The 8,502-nt window shown below is 46.2% G+C and overlaps 1 long non-coding RNA gene across 1 annotated transcript; it reads right to left on the reverse strand.

Annotated features, from left to right (window-relative positions):
* Positions 1 to 224: 224 nt before the first annotated feature.
* Positions 225 to 7,145, reverse strand: LOC146753895 (uncharacterized). The gene is made up of 2 exons (XR_014939690.1): positions 6,522 to 7,145; positions 225 to 3,191 (listed from the first exon to the last, which is right to left on the reverse strand). It is a non-coding gene; the product is annotated as an uncharacterized LOC146753895 (long non-coding RNA).
* Positions 7,146 to 8,502: the final 1,357 nt, after the last annotated feature.

Raw genomic sequence — 8,502 nt, forward strand, 5'->3', positions numbered from 1 at the left:
CCTATAAAGAGCGTTCCAGTTCTACCAAAGTGAGCTCTGGGGATAGAGCTCCGCAATAGACAAACCTGCAAGATGTTCTGCAGCTCCTTTCTGCTGGAGGTGCGATGGCTGACCAGCAGCTTCTGCAGCATTTTCTCCATAGCATGCAGAGTCTGAGAAGAGAGAGCAACAGGTTGTGGAAGTCTCTCAGATGTCATCAATTTACAAGCAATGAGCCGATAATGTTCCAATTAGAAACTTTTATTAATTGTAGCGGGTAAAACAAAAAGGCAATTCAGCGCTGGGCGACAGGGGAATCCTCGTTCCTCCAACTGCCGCGCCTTCCCGCCCCTTGCAACTTCTTTTGTATTGTCCATCCCGAGTGTATTGTCCTTTAATTGGTCGGTCGTGATCGTTCCACTTGGTGTGTCGTTCCTTGGTTGGTCCTTCCGTGAAACTTTGTATCCATCGGGGCGCGCTTTGCCTGTAACTATGCAGAGTACACAATCTACCCATAAAATTAGAGTGTTCTGCAACCCTTGTGGCCTCCATATTCCACCATCACATCCCGGTCCTAATGAACAAGCACTCCACCACAATGCTACCACATCCCGGTCTTAATGAGCAAACATTTTATCACAGTCCCCCCTTTTCTTTTATTGTACTATTTTGTTTTGCTCATTAAACCGTTTTAGTTCTTGTCGACTCCATTCTAGAGCATCCTCTTCTCGTTCCCCATCAAGGGGTTCATATCTTTCTCTAATTACCATTAGGTGGGCTGCCTCTAGCCTGTTCTTAACGATAACGATTAGTCTATTTAAAATACAGGGTCCAAAGGTCAAACCTAATATTATCATAATAACTGGTCCCATTATTGTGGATAATAATGTAGTGAACCAGGAGGAACCATTAAACCAACTCTCATACCAACTTCTTTGAGACTCCTGGGCTCTTTTTCTTTGTTCTAACTGTTTTCTTAGTTCAGCCATTGTATCTATTGCTACCCCCGTTTGATCAACGTAGGTGCAACATTGTTCTTTAAGAGCCACACATAGTCCCCCTTGCTGCAATAGGAGAAGATCCAACCCCCTTCGATTTTGTAACACTACTTCTGATAAAGACCGTACCGATTTTGTAAGCGCATTGATGGCTTCATCTATTTTCTGTAGATCTTCATCCACAGATTGTCTAAGGGTTTTCAGTCCCTGTGGCTGGTTTATTAAAGATGCTACTCCAGTCCCCAGCCCGGCCCCTCCTATAGTTAATAGCATTGCAACGGTTAGGGCTGTGAATGGCTCCCTTTTAATCAGGTGATGTTCAGAGGTTTCTTGTTGACTGATCACATAATCTTTAGGGTGATATATGATTCGTGGAACTATAATTACTTGTACACAGTAATTGGTGGTTTGATTAAATATCTTAGTCGATAAGCATGTAGTGACCCCTAATTTGGCACATATCCATTTAGCATTGTCTGCGGGTAGGAGCCAGTCTGAGGGTTTCTCCTGACTTTGTACTTCTATAGTTTTATTACATAGATGTCGTTTTTCTAGAGGTACAGTTCCCACACACACACCATTTCCAGTAACATGTGCTAGAGTTATCCCTGGAACATTAGGCCTTCCCTTTTTCCATAGGCACTCTGCTGGGTTAGTCCCATTTCTTCTCCTAATCTTCGCTACGGACCCTATTGCTTCATAAAAAGGGGGTCTTATATCATAGCATAGCCAACACTCCTTAGTTAATTCTGGGTAGGTGTTGTTTAACACCTTGAAACTAGACTGAATTATTTTCCAAAGGGTGCCATATTCGGTAATATAAGGGCTTGCTTCGGTCGGGCCTACAGTAACAGCTTCTGTCTTATTCTGATTGTTATTTATTACTACGTTAGGTCCTATACCTATTGGGGGGTCTGGCGGAACTCTTTCTTTTTTAATAAGGAAATGGCCCCCTCGGTCTCTTCCAGGCTCCCACATTCGTACCCCCCAAGTCTTTCCTATCCACCACACTGTGTTTTCTGTTTTAAGGATTTTTATCTCTAAATGTTGGCATGTTACTTCACCAGAGTGAGTCCCATGAGTCGGAGGTGTACAACCTGAGGGACCCCAACTAATTGTTATATATTCATCTTGTCCCCCCCCTGGCAGAAATCCCAGTGAAACCGTTTCACAACCCCAGTATGCACAATAATATTCCCCTGGGTAATTACAATAACTTTTCCCTGGATTTGATGCTGGGCAAGCATAGATTGCCTTGCGATTCAGGCATGGTTGTGTTGGTACTAAGTCACATACTTGACTTTTAAGGATGGGAGCGCCTGGGGTCACGTCTGTGCTTATCACCTTCTGATCTTCCCCTCTGATTAGGGACCACTTAAATGGCTCATGTGTCTGTACCTCTGTACCCCAACCCTCATTAATGAGACTTAATATTATTATCAATTGAGCTAGTTTTAGATAGGCAGTTTTCCCACTGCAGTAGTGAGTCTTTAATTGCTCGGGGGAGTTATTTCCAGTCTTGGGGTATCTTCTGGATCCTAAATCTTTGGATTCATTCATAATGGAGCAGACTCCTCCACATGTTTTATCTCCTCTGCCTCGCCCATCGACTCGGTTGCCTCGAGCCATGGGGTGTATAATCTTCTCGGCAGCAAGAGTATTCTTCAGGAGGGGCTGGTTTTGCTTCCCTTTCAAGTGGGTCTTTGGGGTACTGCACCCTATTCTTTTTCCCACTGGTTATACACTTAAGTGATGCTGGTAAGGATCCAAATTCACCCCCAGGTTTACCCCCTTCTATTAAAATTTCCACGGCCACTCTGAAGGCTAATAACCAATTTGTGTATTCCTGTTTTCGCAGTGGGTCCACTACCTTTCTAAAACATATCCCAACAGTTGCATTCACAATAGTCAAAATATTCCCTTCTACATTAAATTCTATACTGATACGTTTATACAATCATTGTTAATTCATGTTCTCATTTTCCTTGACGGAGGGTTTCGTGACAGTTTTACTTTCAAATCACCCGCTGGACTAGTGACTCTCCATTCGTGATTTTGTACTGGACCCTTAACACGACTAGCATGTGTCCATCCTTTTTCAGCAGTTCTGATGGCAGTATTGGTAGTCAATAATACCAGACAGGGACCTTCTCAGCGAGGCTGCAGTGTGGTTTCTCTCCAGGTCTTTATCAGAACCCAATCTCCAGGCTTTATCTGATGGAGGGTAATGTCAAGAGGGGGTCTTTGAGTCAATTGTCCCTTTTTCCACAATTCCTGTTTATACTTCATTAATTCCGTGATATAAGCTTGAATGTTCTTATCTAACACCCCCGGGTGATCTTTAGGGGTTCCCGCATCATATGGCATATTCCTATGTCAGCCCGGGGCTGGGCCCTAAGGTTTAAGAGGGCAAGGGGAATGCATTTTATCCATGAGAGCTTAGTTTCTAGTGTTAATTTGGCCAATTGCTTTTTTTAGTTCCCCATTCATTCTCTCTACTCACCCTGAACTCTGTGGGTGCCAGGGAGTATGTTCTTCCCATTTTATTCCCAAGGCTTCAGCTATATTTCTAGTGATTCTTGATGTAAAGTGTGGTCCTTGATCTGAATCTATTACTTCTGTTACCTCATACCTAGGGATGATTTGTTCGAGTAATATTTTTGTTACTACCTGAGCTGTTGCTTTAGTTGTGGGGAATGCCTCTACATAATGTGTGAGGTGGTCTATTATGACTAATACATATTTATATCTTCCTACTTTAGGAAATTCGGTATAGATAGTGCCCTCTTTTCCCTGTAATCTTTTTAGTGCCTGTAAAACAGCATACAGCTCGCAAGCTTGAGCTGACCAAGTGTTACTCAAGGGTCCTGATTCCAATACCCGGAGGGTCTTTCCATCTACTATTGCATAACCTGATCTTCTCTTTCCCTCCACTACTCTAGAGGATCCATCCACAAATAATTTTTCCCCTTCTCTTAATTCTTCTTCCCTGCCCAATCCTGTGTTAAAACCCCATACGCTGTACCACTGTCTATGTTAACGAATAAATAAAAGGGTCTTTTTAAGTCAGGCAGGCTCAAGACAGGGGCATTGATGAGATCCTCCTTCAGCTTTTGTAGATTCTCTTCATCTTGTCTATCCCACTTTATTAATCCATCGGTACTGAGCTTTTGATATAGGAACTTTACTTTACTGCTATAATTTTCGATCCATTGTCTACAATATCCCACTAATCCCAGCAATTGTCTTATTTGTCTCTTATTGCTTGGCGACGTCAGGGACAATATTCCTTGTATCCTTTCAGGATCTATCTTCTTTTCTCCTTTACTCAGGTAATGCCCTAGATATCTAACCTCCTCTTCCACAAATTGCAATTTCCTTTTTGATACTTTAAGTCCTTTCAGTCCCAAAAAGTTCAGCAATTTAATACTTTCTTTCCAAACCTTTCCCTCATCCTCTCCAGCAATTGATAGATCATCTACATACTGTATTAATTTGGTATCAGGATCTAGCTGATACTCTTGCAGGATCTGTTCTAGGGCTTGCCCAAACAAATTAGGGGATTCTGTGAAGCCTTGGGGGAGTACAGTCCATCTTATATTCTCTCCTCCTCCCTGTTTTCAGGCTTCCTAAATTTTTGCTGTCCTGGAATTCGATTTTGCGTCCATCCCCCCATTTTCCTTTCCAATTCCCTACTTTCTCTGACCGCTGTTACCATCATCCTAACCTGCCTATTATGTCTTTCTTCCTCCCTTCTTACATATACCTTCTGAGCTTCCCTCAAAAGTTCATCAAGCCCCCGATCCTGCCAATTTTCTATCTTTTCTAGTTTCTTGCGGATATCTTCCCAAGCCTTAGCTACGAACTGTGTTTTGAGCAGAGCCTGGCCTATCGGTGTATCGGGATCCAATCCTGAATATAGTTGTAAATTCTTGCGTAACCTTTCTAGCCATTCAGTGGGTGTTTCCTCCTTCTTTTGTCTTTCATTAAAAGCTTTATTTATATTCTGACCTCTTGGGACTGCCTCCCTAATGCCCTGGATAATGATAGTTCGCAGGTCCTGCATGTGAGTCCTATGATGTTGATTTTGATGGTCCCATTGCGGATTCTGTAAGGGCCATTTAATATCCGCAGCAGGCCCGTGGGCATGTTGAGCATCCCAAATGCGCATCCCTGCACGCCTAATCATACCTCTCTCTTCTGCTGTGAACAGTATACTTAGAATAGATTGTAGTTCCTCCCAGGTATAAACATTTGGCCCTAAGAACTGATCTACTCTGTCTGCCACCCCCAGGGGATCTTCTAGTATATTACCCATTTCCTTCTTAAAATCTCTAACATCCCCTGAATTTAAGGGCACTGATATAAACCCCATCTGAGGTTGTGGACCTCCCATGGGCATTTCTCTTAAAGGGTAGAGGTTATTTTGTCGTGCCTTTGCCCGTGTCACAGGCCCTCCCCCTTCTATCTTTTGTACTTCTCCCTCTCTCGAATCCATCTGCCCATGATCCAACTGAGGAGGAGAAGGTAGGGGAATTGCTGGTGGTACAGCATATGGTGGGGGTCCCACTAAGGCCTCCTCTTCCCTTCGAGGTTTACGTTTTTCGACATCTTTTTCTTTTCGTGTCAAATTAAAAATGGGGACTCCTAAACCCTCTGGGCGAGTGACCCATACTGCTGCATAGTCACTTTCTTCTTGATTGAAAGGGGTTTTGGAGTTTACCCAAAAATTTAATTGCTGTTGTACCCAATCTTCATTAGAACCATACTTAGGCCACCATACTGCCGGGCCAATTTGTTGTCCGCTCCAAATTTCTATACAATAATAAATCATCTTTGCTTTATCTTTATTTCTTGTTCCTGGATAGTGCGTCCAGGCAATTAGCATGAACCCTAAAGGTGAGTCCTTAGGAATGGATGGTCGTTTAGAAGGGGTGGGTGGTTTAGTTTTACACTGCCCCATCTCGTTCTTTACTTCTTGCTCTCTTGTTTTATTCAACGTAACACCTAAATAATAATCATCCCTAGTGTCCGTAGCTCTAGGGGAACACCTGAATAATAATCATCCCTAGTGCTCGTAGCTCTAGGGGAACACCTGAATAATAATCATCCCTAGTGCTCGTAGCTCTAGGGGAACACCTGAATAATAATCATCCCTAGTGCTCGTAGCTCTAGGGGAACACCTGAATAATAATCATCCCTAGTGCTCGTAGCTCTAGGGGAACACCTGAATAATAATCATCCCTAGTGCTCGTAGCTCTAGGGGAACACCAAAGAATAACCCTCCATAGAGCCCGTAGCCCTAGGGGTTGTGGTGGTGAAAGGGTCCCGCTTATACCCTGTACCCACCCTTCGGCGTGCCCTCACTCAGTGTTGCATTCACTCGCTTCCCCCAGGTCGTGGCCCACGCCCTCGCGGGCAATGGGAACCGCACTACTGTGGGGTCCACACTCGCTCGGGTTAGTGCCGGCTGCCGGCCCCCCTTCACAAGCACACAACACTCGCCACACGCCGGATTCCCAACCCAGACCGGACTATACTCACCTGTCCTGCGTCTTCGTCCGGACTTTCGTGCACGAAATTTAAAGGGTTAACCGGTTTTTCCTTGCCTTTGTGTTTTAAATTTCGGATCGTCGGCAGGAGTAGGGCGGGAGGATAGGAGCCGAGGCCGCCTATTTAGGCGGGGCGCCCCCTCAGGCTCGTACCCACGCCAGTATTCCCATCCGAGTCACGGCACCAAATTGTCATCAATTTACAAGCAATGAGCCGATAATGTTCCAATTAGAAACTTTTATTAATTGTAGCGGGTAAAACAAAAAGGCAATTCAGCGCTGGGCGACAGGGGAATCCTCGTTCCTCCAACTGCCGCGCCTTCCCGCCCCTTGCAACTTCTTTTGTATTGTCCATCCCGAGTGTATTGTCCTTTAATTGGTCGGTCGTGATCGTTCCACTTGGTGTGTCGTTCCTTGGTTGGTCCTTCCGTGAAACTTTGTATCCATCGGGGCGCGCTTTGCCTGTAACTATGCAGAGTACACAATCTACCCATAAAATTAGAGTGTTCTGCAACCCTTGTGGCCTCCATATTCCACCATCACATCCCGGTCCTAATGAACAAGCACTCCACCACAATGCTACCACATCCCGGTCTTAATGAGCAAACATTTTATCACATCAGAGAGCCCTCTCACCCCAAGGGAAGTGCTGTGAACTACTCTGACTGCCAAGGAAGGACATCCGCAGATCTATGCACAGCCTGGGGGAGGTGGCACGGCAGCAAAGCTGCTGTGTGCAACACCGGACGTGTAGCCTGGCCCATGGCAAGAATGCGAAGGCACCCTGCATATCCCACTGCTGACATCTCAGCAGCACTCACAGTCCCCCCGTCAACCCCTGCCAGTGCACAGGGTGCCAGTACGATGGCAGCTCTGCCCCCTCCCACAACCTCTTACATTGTCCTCTCACCTTGACTTTCTCTGCCAATTTCCTCTTACGGCAGAAAATAGCCAGGCTGTCACAAAAGCCCTTGTTTTTGCTGATTCTAGCAATGCTGCAGATGCTCTCCAGGAACATCACCTTGAGCTTATCCTCCTGGCCACCACACAGAGACAAGGAGAGAGTGTGAGCTGGGAGAACTGGGTCCAGTAGGCCCAGAGCATTGCAGGCTGCGGAGCAGTGTGGGATGCCCGGAGGGCAGCAGCTCTGTCCAGCTGGTGGCTCTCCTGCAGCCTGAAGGCAGAGCCAGAGGGACCAACAGTGGATGTTGGCACAGCTGTAACCTTTTCTGTTCTCCTGAGGAAGTTTTCTATGATACTTAAGGCCTCCTTCTCCTCCATCTCCTCATTCTCCTCCTTTGCACCAGGAGGCAGGCAGTCAGCATCTAACAAAGAAGCAGAGTGAGCTGTGCTGTTGAAGGGCCAAAGGCAGGCACAAGCAGACGAAGGAGCTCTGACTTCTCTAGCCCTGTGCTTGCTCCCCTGGCAGGGGCTGCCCCTGGCTACCAGGACAAGGAGCCCTGGTGTTGAGCAGCAGGCACTCGCTGACTCAGCCCTGCCCACCCTGCTGGCGACGCTCACTCACCAGCATGCATCGACTGCATCTCGGTCACTTCATCAGACTCCACTGGAGGTCTTCTCTCCTGGGGAGCCACACTCTCTGCCCAGGCCACCCTGGGGTACCTGTGGGGTCTCTCCTCCATCCTGTGAGATGAAGGCTAAGGATGGGAAGGTAGCAGCCATGGGGCTGCCAGGGGTAAAGGGAAACGATGTGGGCTGCGCTTGGGAGCTCCTCGCCAAACCCAACACTCCTGCCCTGTCACCTTGCTGTCCTAACGGATATTACTGCACCAATCCTTAATTTTATCCCACAAACTCTTGACCTGATCATGGCTGTTCCTCAGACACAGCTTTTTGCAATCCACCCAATTCCTAACATAAAAGGCAACTCCCCAACCCCTCCTAACCATCCCTTCTATAAAGCCTGTAGTCCTTCATCAGGGCATTCCAAGCTTGAAATTCATCTCACTATG

Source organism: Coturnix japonica, chromosome Z (genome assembly GCF_054131305.1).
Source record: "Coturnix japonica strain WE chromosome Z, WE-NBRP24, whole genome shotgun sequence".
Classification (NCBI taxonomy): Eukaryota; Metazoa; Chordata; class Aves; order Galliformes; family Phasianidae; genus Coturnix; species Coturnix japonica.